This window comes from Vidua macroura, chromosome 1 (genome assembly GCF_024509145.1).
Source record: "Vidua macroura isolate BioBank_ID:100142 chromosome 1, ASM2450914v1, whole genome shotgun sequence".
NCBI lineage: Eukaryota > Metazoa > Chordata > Aves > Passeriformes > Viduidae > Vidua > Vidua macroura.
The window spans coordinates 54,063,940-54,074,716 of NC_071571.1; positions in this window are offsets into that span (position 1 = coordinate 54,063,940).

Below are 10,777 nucleotides of genomic sequence, written 5' to 3' on the forward strand. Positions count from 1 at the left end.
TTTTCGCTAAGATGTAGACGACTAGAGAGGCAGAACACGGCGCTCTGGAGCTGGCCGAAGGGAAATGCCGCTTCCCGGCGTCTTTCGGCAGAAGCGGCGCTCCGGAGCGCACCGCTGCCGCTCCAGTCATCTGTGCGCAAAGTAGCCGCTTCTTCGCCTCTCGCAGCCAGAGATTGCGCTAGCTTGCAAGAGGCAAAGAACGAAGAAGCCGCGGAGAAGCCGGCTTGTGTGCGAAGCTCGCAAAATGCTGGAGGACGGTGGCTGCCACTCTCCTGCCTGTTGAATTCACTCTCGGCATGCCGCTGGAAGGCGTTCCAGGAGAACTTTCCGGGGTTTTTGCGTAGTCCTGATGCATCCCTCCTTGGAAAATCTTGCTCGTCCCCTGAGGCTCCCAGATGCAGGCAACACGATGGCAGCTGCTAAAGAAGGGCGGCAGTGAGTTGGTCAAGAAAGAAGAAGATAGGCGGCTGACTGTGCTTGGCAAGGAGCAGCTGCTGGGTTTTTGCAATTGCCTTCAGTGCACACAGAAGCCTTCTGCTCTGCTGCTTGGTTTTTCGCCTTCAGAAAATTGCACAGTATTGAAGGTGAGGCAGGCTGTTCAGCTTTGCTGCTTCTCAGCATCTCCGCTCCCCTAACGCAGCGTGGCGGCTCTCGAGGTTTTTGGCCTTCGCCGGGCTGCAACGTGCCCGCTACTACCAAGAGCTGGGCAGGAGCGGGAAGAGAGCACGGCCATCTGCCAGCAGGTTGCAGCTTGCCCAGGAAAGTGCAGTGTCCTTGGAATGTGCAGCAAATCCCATTTCTTGGCAAGATCGAGGTAAATGAGCAGTGCTGGGAGACTTTGTCCTTGAGAAATGGAGTGGAAAAGCTTTTCGCTAAGATTCAGATGACTAGAGAGGCAGAACACGGTGCTCCGGAGCTGGCTGAAGGGAAGTGCCGCTTCCCGGCGTCTTTTGGCAGAAGCGGCGCTCCGGAGCGCACCGCGGCCGCTCCAGTGTTCTGTGCGCCAAGTAGCCGCTTCTTCACCTCCGGCAGCCAGAGATCGCGCTAGCTTGCAAGAGGCGGAGAACGAAGAAGCCGCGAAGAAGCCGGCTTGTGTGCGAAGCTCGCAGACTGCTGGAGGATGGCGGCTGCCACTCTCCTGCCTGTTGAATTCACTCTCGGCATGCGGCTGGAAGGCGTTCCAGGACAACTCTCCGGGGTTTTTGCGTAGTCCTGATGCATCCCTCCTGGGAAAATCTTGCTCGTCCTCTGAGGCTCCCAGATGCAGGCAACACGATGGCAGCTGCTCAAGAAGGGCGGCGGTGAGCTTGTCAAGAAAGAAGAAGATAGGCAGCTGACTGTGCTTGGCAAGGAGCAGCTGCTGGGTTTTTGCTATTGCCTTCACTGTGCCCACAGAAGCCCGCTGCTCTGCTGCTTGGTTTTTCGCATTCAGTCACTTGCACAGTATTGAAGCTGAGCCAGGCTGTTCAGCTTTGCTGCTTTTCAGCATCTCGGCTCCCCTAATGCAGCGTGACGGCTCTCGCGGTTTTTGGCCTTCGCCGGGCTGCAACGTGCCCGCTACTACCAAGAGCTGGGCAGGAGCAGGCAGAGGGCACGGCCCTCTGCCAGCAGTGTGCAGCTTGCCCAGGAAAGTGCAGTGTCCTTGGAATGTGCAGCAAATCCCTTTTCTTGGCACGGTCGGGCTAAGTGAGCAGTGCTGGGAGACTTTGTCCTTGAGAAATGGAGTGGAAAAGCTTTTCGCTAAGATGTAGACGACTAGAGAGGCAGAACACGACGCCCCGGAGCTGGCCGAAGGGAAGTGCCGCTTCCCGGCGTCTTTCGGCAGAAGCGGCGCTCCGGAGCGCACGGCTGCCGATCCAGTGTTCTGCGCGCCAAGTAGCCGCTTCTTCGCCTCTCGCAGCTAGAGATCGCGCTAGCTTGCCAGAGGCGGAGAACGAAGAAGCCGCGAAGAAGCCGGCTTGTGTGCGAAGCTTGCAGACTGCTGGAGGACGGCGGCTGCCACTCTCCTGCCTGTTGAATTCACTCTTGGCATGCCGCTGGAAGGCGTTCCAGGACAACTTTCCGGGGGTTTCGCGTAGTCCTGATGCATCCCTCCTTGGAAAATCTTGCTCGTCCCCTGAGGCTCCCAGATGCAGGCAACACGATGGCAGCTTCTGAAAAGAACGGCGGCGGTGAGTTGGTCAAGAAAGAAGAAGATAGGCGGCTGACTGTGCTTGGCAAGGAGCAGCTGCTGGGTTTTTGCAATTGCCTTCAGTGCACACAGAAGCCCGCTGCTCTGCTGCTTGGTTTTTCGCATTCAGTCACTTGCACAGTATTGAAGCTGAGGCAGGCTGTTCAGCTTTGCTGCTTTTCAGCATCTCAACTCTCCTAAGGCAGCGTGACGGCTCTCGAGGTTTTTGGCCTTCGCCGGGCTGCAACGTGCCCGCTACTACCAAGAGCTGGGCAGGAGTGGGCAGAGAGCACGGCCATCTGCCAGCAGGTTGCAGCTTGCCCAGGAAAGTGCAGTGTCCTTGGAATGTGCAGCAAATCCCATTTCTTGGCAAGATCGGGCTAAGGGAGCAGTGCTGGGAGACTTTGTCCTTGAGAAATGGAGTGGAAAAGCTTTTCGCTAAGATGTAGACGACTAGAGAGGCAGAACACGGCGCTCTGGAGCTGGCCGAAGGGAAGTGCCGCTTCCCGGCTCTTTCGGCAGAAGCAGCGCTCCGGAGCGCACCGTTGCCGCTCCAGTCATCTGTGGGCTAAGTAGCCGCTTCTTCGCCTCTGGCAACCAGTGATCGCGCTAGCTTGCAAGAGGCGAGGAACGAAGAAGGCGCGAAGAAGCCGGCTTGTGTGCGAAGCTCGCAGACTGCTGGAGGACGGCGGCTGCCACTCTCCTGCCTGTTGAATTCACTCTCGGCATGCGGCTGGAAGGCGTTCCAGGAGAACTCTCCGGGGTTTTTGCGTAGTCCTGATGCATCCCTCCTCGGAAAATCTTGCTCGTCCCCTGAGGCTCCCAGATGCAGGCAACACGATGGCAGCCTGTGAAAAGAAGGGCGGCGGTGAGTTTGTCAAGAAAGAAGAAGATACGTGGCTGACTGTGCTTGGCAAGGAGCAGCTGCTGGGTTTTTGCAATTGCCTTCAGTGCACACAGAAGCCCGCTGCTCTGCTGCTTGGTTTTTCGCATTCAGTCACTTGCACAGTATTGAAGCTGAGCCAGGCAGTTCAGCTTTGCTGCTTTTCAGCATCTCAGTTCCGCTAACGCAGCGTGACGGCTCTCGAGGTTTTTGGCCTTCGCCGGGCTGCAAAATGCCTGCTACTACCAAGAGCTGGGCAGGAGCAGGCAGAGGGCACGGCCCTCTGCCAGCAGTGTGCAGCTTGCCCAGGAAAGTGCAGTTTCCTTGGAATGTGCAGCAAATCCCTTTTCTTGGCACGGTCGGGCTAAGTGAGCAGTGCTGGGAGACTTTCTCCTTGAGAAATGGAGTGGAAAAGCTTTTCGCTAAGATTCAGACGACTAGAGAGGCAGAACACGGCGCCCCGGAGCTGGCCGAAGGGAAGTGCCGCTTCCCGGCGTCTTTCGGCAGAAGCGGCGCTCCGGAGCGCACGGCTGTCGATCCAGTGTTCTGTGCGCCAAGTAGCCGCTTCTTCGCCTCTCGCAGCTAGAGATCGCGCTAGCTTGCAAGAGGCGGAGAACGAAGAAGCCGCGAAGAAGCCGGCTTGTGTGCGAAGCTTGCAGACTGCTGGAGGACGGCGGCTGCCACTCTCCTGCCTGTTGAATTCACTCTCGGCATGCGGCTGGAAGGCGTTCCAGGACAACTTTCCGGGGGTTTCGCGTAGTCCTGATGCATCCCTCCTTGGAAAATCTTGCTCGTCCCCTGAGGCTCCCAGATGCAGGCAACACGATGGCAGCTTCTGAAAAGAACGGCGGCGGTGAGTTGGTCAAGAAAGAAGAAGATAGGCGGCTGACTGTGCTTGGCAAGGAGCAGCTGCTGGGTTTTTGCAATTGCCTTCAGTGCACACAGAAGCCCGCTGCTCTGCTGCTTGGTTTTTCGCATTCAGTCACTTGCACAGTATTGAAGCTGAGGCAGGCTGTTCAGCTTTGCTGCTTTTCAGCATCTCAACTCTCCTAAGGCAGCGTGACGGCTCTCGAGGTTTTTGGCCTTCGCCGGGCTGCAACGTGCCCGCTACTACCAAGAGCTGGGCAGGAGTGGGCAGAGAGCACGGCCATCTGCCAGCAGGTTGCAGCTTGCCCAGGAAAGTGCAGTGTCCTTGGAATGTGCAGCAAATCCCATTTCTTGGCAAGATCGGGCTAAGGGAGCAGTGCTGGGAGACTTTGTCCTCGAGAAATGGAGTGGAAAAGCTTTTCGCTAAGATGTAGACGACTAGAGAGGCAGAACACGGCGCTCTGGAGCTGGCCGAAGGGAAGTGCCGCTTCCCGGCTCTTTCGGCAGAAGCAGCGCTCCGGAGCGCACCGTTGCCGCTCCAGTCATCTGTGGGCCAAGTAGCCGCTTCTTAGCCTCTGGCAACCAGTGATCGCGCTAGCTTGCAAGAGGCGAGGAACGAAGAAGGCGCGAAGAAGCCGGCTTGTGTGCGAAGCTCGCAGACTGCTGGAGGACGGCGGCTGCCACTCTCCTGCCTGTTGAATTCACTCTCGGCATGCCGCTGGAAGGCGTTCCAGGACAACTCTCCGGGGTTTTTGCGTAGTCCTGATGCATCCCTCCTCGGAAAATCTTGCTCGTCCCCTGAGGCTCCCAGATGCAGGCAACACGATGGCAGCCTGTGAAAAGAACGGCGGCGGTGAGTTTGTCAAGAAAGAAGAAGATACGTGGCTGACTGTGCTTGGCAAGGAGCAGCTGCTGGGTTTTTGCAATTGCCTTCAGTGCACACAGAAGCCCGCTGCTCTGCTGCTTGGTTTTTCGCATTCAGTCACTTGCACAGTATTGAAGCTGAGCCAGTCAGTTCAGCTTTGCTGCTTTTCAGCATCTCAGTTCCGCTAACGCAGCGTGATGGCTCTCGAGGTTTTTCGCCTTCGCCGGGCTGCAACGTGCCTGCTACTACCAAGAGCTGGGCAGGAGCAGGCAGAGGGCACGGCCATCTGCCAGCAGTGTGCAGCTTGCCCAGGAAAGTGCAGTGTCCTTGGAATGTGCAGCAAATCACTTTTCTTGGCACGGTCGGGCTAAGTGAGCAGTGCTGGGAGACTTTCTCCTTGAGAAATGGAGTGGAAAAGCTTTTCGCTAAGATTCAGACGACTAGAGAGGCAGAACACGGCGCTCTGGAGCTGGCCGAAGGGAAATGCCGCTTCCCTGCGTCTTTCGGCAGAAGCGGCGCTCCGGAGCGCACGGCTGTCGATCCAGTGTTCTGTGCGCCAAGTAGCCGCTTCTTCGCCTCTGGCAGCCAGAGATTGCGCTAGCTTGCAAGAGGTGGAGAACGAAGAAGCCGCGAAGAAGCCGACTTGTGTGCGAAGCTCGCAGACTGCTGGAGGACGGTGGCTGCCACTCTCCTGCCTGTTGAATTCACTCTTGGCATGCCAATGGAAGGTGTTCCAGGACAACTTTCCTGGATTTTGACGTAGTCCTCATGCATCCCACCTTGGAAAGTTCTGCTGCTCTCCAGAGGCTCCGAGATGCAGAGAACACGGTGGCAGCTGCTGAAAAGAAGGGCAACTGTGAGTTGGTCAAGAAGAAAAAATATAGGCAGCTGACTGTGCTTGGCAAGGAGTAGCTGCTGGATTCTTGCAATTGCCTTCAGTGCGCACAGAAGCCCGCTGCTCTGCTGCTTGGTTTTTCGCCTTCAGTCAATTACACACTGCTGAAGCTGAGGCAGGCTGTTCAGCTTTGCTGCTTTTCAGCATCTCATCTCCCCTAACGCCGCATGAGGGCTCTCGAGGATTTTGGCCTTCGCCCGGCAGCAACATGCCCGCTACTACCAAGAGCTGGGCAGGAGTGGGCAGAGAGCACGGCCATCTGTCAGCAGTGTGCAGCTTGCCCAGGAAAGTGCAGTGTCCTTGGAACGTGTAGGAAATCCCTTTTCTTGGCAAGATCGGGGTAAGTGAGCAGTGCTGGGAGACTTTCTCCTTGAGAACTGGAGCGGAAAAGCTTTTCGCTAAGATTCAGATGACTAGAGAGGCAGAACACGGTGCTCCGGAGCTGGCTGAAGGGAAGTGCCGCTTCCCGGCCTCTATTGGCAGAAGCGGTGCTCCGGAGCGCACCGCTGCCGCTCCAGTCATCTGTGCGCAAAGTAGCCGCTTCTTCGCCTCCGGCAGCCAGAGATCGCGCTAGCTTGCAAGAGGCGAAGAACGAAGAAGCCGCGAAGAAGCCGGCTTGTGTGTGAAGTTCGCAGACTGCTGGATGACGGCGGCTGCCACTCTCCTGCCTGTTGAATTCACTCTCGGCATGCGGCTGGAAGGCGTTCCAGGACAACTTTCCGGGGTTTTTGCGTAGTCCTGATGCATCCCTCCTTGGAAAATCTTGCTCGTCCCCTGAGGCTCCCAGATGCAGGCAACACGATGGCAGCTGCTGAAAAGAAGGGCGGAGGTAAGTTAGTCAAGAAAGAAGAAGATAGGCGGCTGACTGTGCTTGGCAAGGAGCAGCTGCTGGGTTTTTGCAATTGCCTTCAGTGCACACAGAAGCCCGCTGCTCTGCTGCTTGGTTTTTCGCATTCAGTCACTTGCACAGTATTGAAGCTGAGCCAGGCAGTTCAGCTTTGCTGCTTTTCAGCATCTCATCTCCCCTAACACAGCGTGACGGCTCTCGAGGTTTCTTGCCTTCGCCAGGCTGCAACGTGCCCGCTACTACCAAGAGCTGGGCAGGAGCGGGTAGAGAGCACGGCCATCTGCCAGCAGTGTGCAGCTTGCCCAGGAAAGTGCAGTGTCCTTGGAATGTGCAGCAAATCCCATTTCTTGGCAAGATCAGGCTAAGGGAGCAGTGCTGGGAGACTTTGTCCTTGAGAAATGGAGTGGAAAAGCTTTTCGCTAAGATGTAGACGACTAGAGAGGCAGAACACGGCGCTCTGGAGCTGGCCGAAGGGAAATGCCGCTTCCCGGCGTCTTTCGGCAGAAGCGGCGCTCCGGAGCGCACCGCTGCCGCTCCAGTCATCTGTGCGCAAAGTAGCCGCTTCTTCGCCTCTCGCAGCCAGAGATTGCGCTAGCTTGCAAGAGGCAAAGAACGAAGAAGCCGCGGAGAAGCCGGCTTGTGTGCGAAGCTCGCAAAATGCTGGAGGACGGTGGCTGCCACTCTCCTGCCTGTTGAATTCACTCTCGGCATGCCGCTGGAAGGCGTTCCAGGAGAACTTTCCGGGGTTTTTGCGTAGTCCTGATGCATCCCTCCTTGGAAAATCTTGCTCGTCCCCTGAGGCTCCCAGATGCAGGCAACACGATGGCAGCTGCTAAAGAAGGGCGGCAGTGAGTTGGTCAAGAAAGAAGAAGATAGGCGGCTGACTGTGCTTGGCAAGGAGCAGCTGCTGGGTTTTTGCAATTGCCTTCAGTGCACACAGAAGCCTTCTGCTCTGCTGCTTGGTTTTTCGCCTTCAGAAAATTGCACAGTATTGAAGGTGAGGCAGGCTGTTCAGCTTTGCTGCTTCTCAGCATCTCCGCTCCCCTAACGCAGCGTGGCGGCTCTCGAGGTTTTTGGCCTTCGCCGGGCTGCAACGTGCCCGCTACTACCAAGAGCTGGGCAGGAGCGGGAAGAGAGCACGGCCATCTGCCAGCAGGTTGCAGCTTGCCCAGGAAAGTGCGGTGTCCTTGGAATGTGCAGCAAATCCCATTTCTTGGCAAGATCGAGGTAAATGAGCAGTGCTGGGAGACTTTGTCCTTGAGAAATGGAGTGGAAAAGCTTTTCGCTAAGATTCAGATGACTAGAGAGGCAGAACACGGTGCTCCGGAGCTGGCTGAAGGGAAGTGCCGCTTCCCGGCGTCTTTTGGCAGAAGCGGCGCTCCGGAGCGCACCGCGGCCGCTCCAGTGTTCTGTGCGCCAAGTAGCCGCTTCTTCACCTCCGGCAGCCAGAGATCGCGCTAGCTTGCAAGAGGCGGAGAACGAAGAAGCCGCGAAGAAGCCGGCTTGTGTGCGAAGCTCGCAGACTGCTGGAGGATGGCGGCTGCCACTCTCCTGCCTGTTGAATTCACTCTTGGCATGCGGCTGGAAGGCATTCCAGGCCAACTCTCCGGGGTTTTTGCGTAGTCCTGATGCATCCCTCCTGGGAAAATCTTGCTCGTCCTCTGAGGCTCCCAGATGCAGGCAACACGATGGCAGCTGCTAAAGAAGGGCGGCGGTGAGCTTGTCAAGAAAGAAGAAGATAGGCAGCTGACTGTGCTTGGCAAGGAGCAGCTGCTGGGTTTTTGCTATTGCCTTCACTGTGCCCACAGAAGCCCGCTGCTCTGCTGCTCGGTTTTTCGCATTCAGTCACTTGCACAGTATTGAAGCTGAGGCAGGCTGTTCAGCTTTGCTGCTTTTCAGCATCTCGGCTCCCCTAATGCAGCGTGACGGCTCTCGCGGTTTTTGGCCTTCGCCGGGCTGCAACGTGCCCGCTACTACCAAGAGCTGGGCAGGAGCAGGCAGAGGGCACGGCCCTCTGCCAGCAGTGTGCAGCTTGCCCAGGAAAGTGCAGTGTCCTTGGAATGTGCAGCAAATCCCTTTTCTTGGCACGGTCGGGCTAAGTGAGCAGTGCTGGGAGACTTTCTCCTTGAGAAATGGAGTGGAAAAGCTTTTCGCTAAGATGTAGACGACTAGAGAGGCAGAACACGACGCCCCGGAGCTGGCCGAAGGGAAGTGCCGCTTCCCGGCGTCTTTCGGCAGAAGCGGCGCTCCGGAGCGCACGGCTGCCGATCCAGTGTTCTGTGCGCCAAGTAGCCGCTTCTTCGCCTCTCGCAGCTAGAGATCGCGCTAGCTTGCCAGAGGCGGAGAACGAAGAAGCCGCGAAGAAGCCGGCTTGTGTGCGAAGCTTGCAGACTGCTGGAGGACGGCGGCTGCCACTCTCCTGCCTGTTGAATTCACTCTTGGCATGCCGCTGGAAGGCGTTCCAGGACAACTTTCCGGGGGTTTCGCGTAGTCCTGATGCATCCCTCCTTGGAAAATCTTGCTCGTCCCCTGAGGCTCCCAGATGCAGGCAACACGATGGCAGCTTCTGAAAAGAACGGCGGCGGTGAGTTGGTCAAGAAAGAAGAAGATAGGCGGCTGACTGTGCTTGGCAAGGAGCAGCTGCTGGGTTTTTGCAATTGCCTTCAGTGCACACAGAAGCCCGCTGCTCTGCTGCTTGGTTTTTCGCATTCAGTCACTTGCACAGTATTGAAGCTGAGGCAGGCTGTTCAGCTTTGCTGCTTTTCAGCATCTCAACTCTCCTAAGGCAGCGTGACGGCTCTCGAGGTTTTTGGCCTTCGCCGGGCTGCAACGTGCCCGCTACTACCAAGAGCTGGGCAGGAGTGGGCAGAGAGCACGGCCATCTGCCAGCAGGTTGCAGCTTGCCCAGGAAAGTGCAGTGTCCTTGGAATGTGCAGCAAATCCCATTTCTTGGCAAGATCGGGCTAAGGGAGCAGTGCTGGGAGACTTTGTCCTTGAGAAATGGAGTGGAAAAGCTTTTCGCTAAGATGTAGACGACTAGAGAGGCAGAACACGGCGCTCTGGAGCGGGCCGAAGGGAAGTGCCGCTTCCCGGCTCTTTCGGCAGAAGCAGCGCTCCGGAGCGCACCGTTGCCGCTCCAGTCATCTGTGGGCTAAGTAGCCGCTTCTTCGCCTCTGGCAACCAGTGATCGCGCTAGCTTGCAAGAGGCGAGGAACGAAGAAGGCGCGAAGAAGCCGGCTTGTGTGCGAAGCTCGCAGACTGCTGGAGGACGGCGGCTGCCACTCTCCTGCCTGTTGAATTCACTCTCGGCATGCGGCTGGAAGGCGTTCCAGGACAACTCTCCGGGGTTTTTGCGTAGTCCTGATGCATCCCTCCTCGGAAAATCTTGCTCGTCCCCTGAGGCTCCCAGATGCAGGCAACACGATGGCAGCCTGTGAAAAGAAGGGCGGAGGTGAGTTTGTCAAGAAAGAAGAAGATACGTGGCTGACTGTGCTTGGCAAGGAGCAGCTGCTGGGTTTTTGCAATTGCCTTCAGTGCACACAGAAGCCCGCTGCTCTGCTGCTTGGTTTTTCGCATTCAGTCACTTGCACAGTATTGAAGCTGAGCCAGGCAGTTCAGCTTTGCTGCTTTTCAGCATCTCAGTTCCGCTAACGCAGCGTGACGGCTCTCGAGGTTTTTGGCCTTCGCCGGGCTGCAAAATGCCTGCTACTACCAAGAGCTGGGCAGGAGCAGGCAGAGGGCACGGCCCTCTGCCAGCAGTGTGCAGCTTGCCCAGGAAAGTGCAGTTTCCTTGGAATGTGCAGCAAATCCCTTTTCTTGGCACGGTCGGGCTAAGTGAGCAGTGCTGGGAGACTTTCTCCTTGAGAAATGGAGTGGAAAAGCTTTTCGCTAAGATTCAGACGACTAGAGAGGCAGAACACGGCGCCCCGGAGCTGGCCGAAGGGAAGTGCCGCTTCCCGGCGTCTTTCGGCAGAAGCGGCGCTCCGGAGCGCACGGCTGTCGATCCAGTGTTCTGTGCGCCAAGTAGCCGCTTCTTCGCCTCTCGCAGCTAGAGATCGCGCTAGCTTGCAAGAGGCGGAGAACGAAGAAGCCGCGAAGAAGCCGGCTTGTGTGCGAAGCTTGCAGACTGCTGGAGGACGGCGGCTGCCACTCTCCTGCCTGTTGAATTCACTCTCGGCATGCGGCTGGAAGGCGTTCCAGGACAACTTTCCGGGGGTTTCGCGTAGTCCTGATGCATCCCTCCTTGGAAA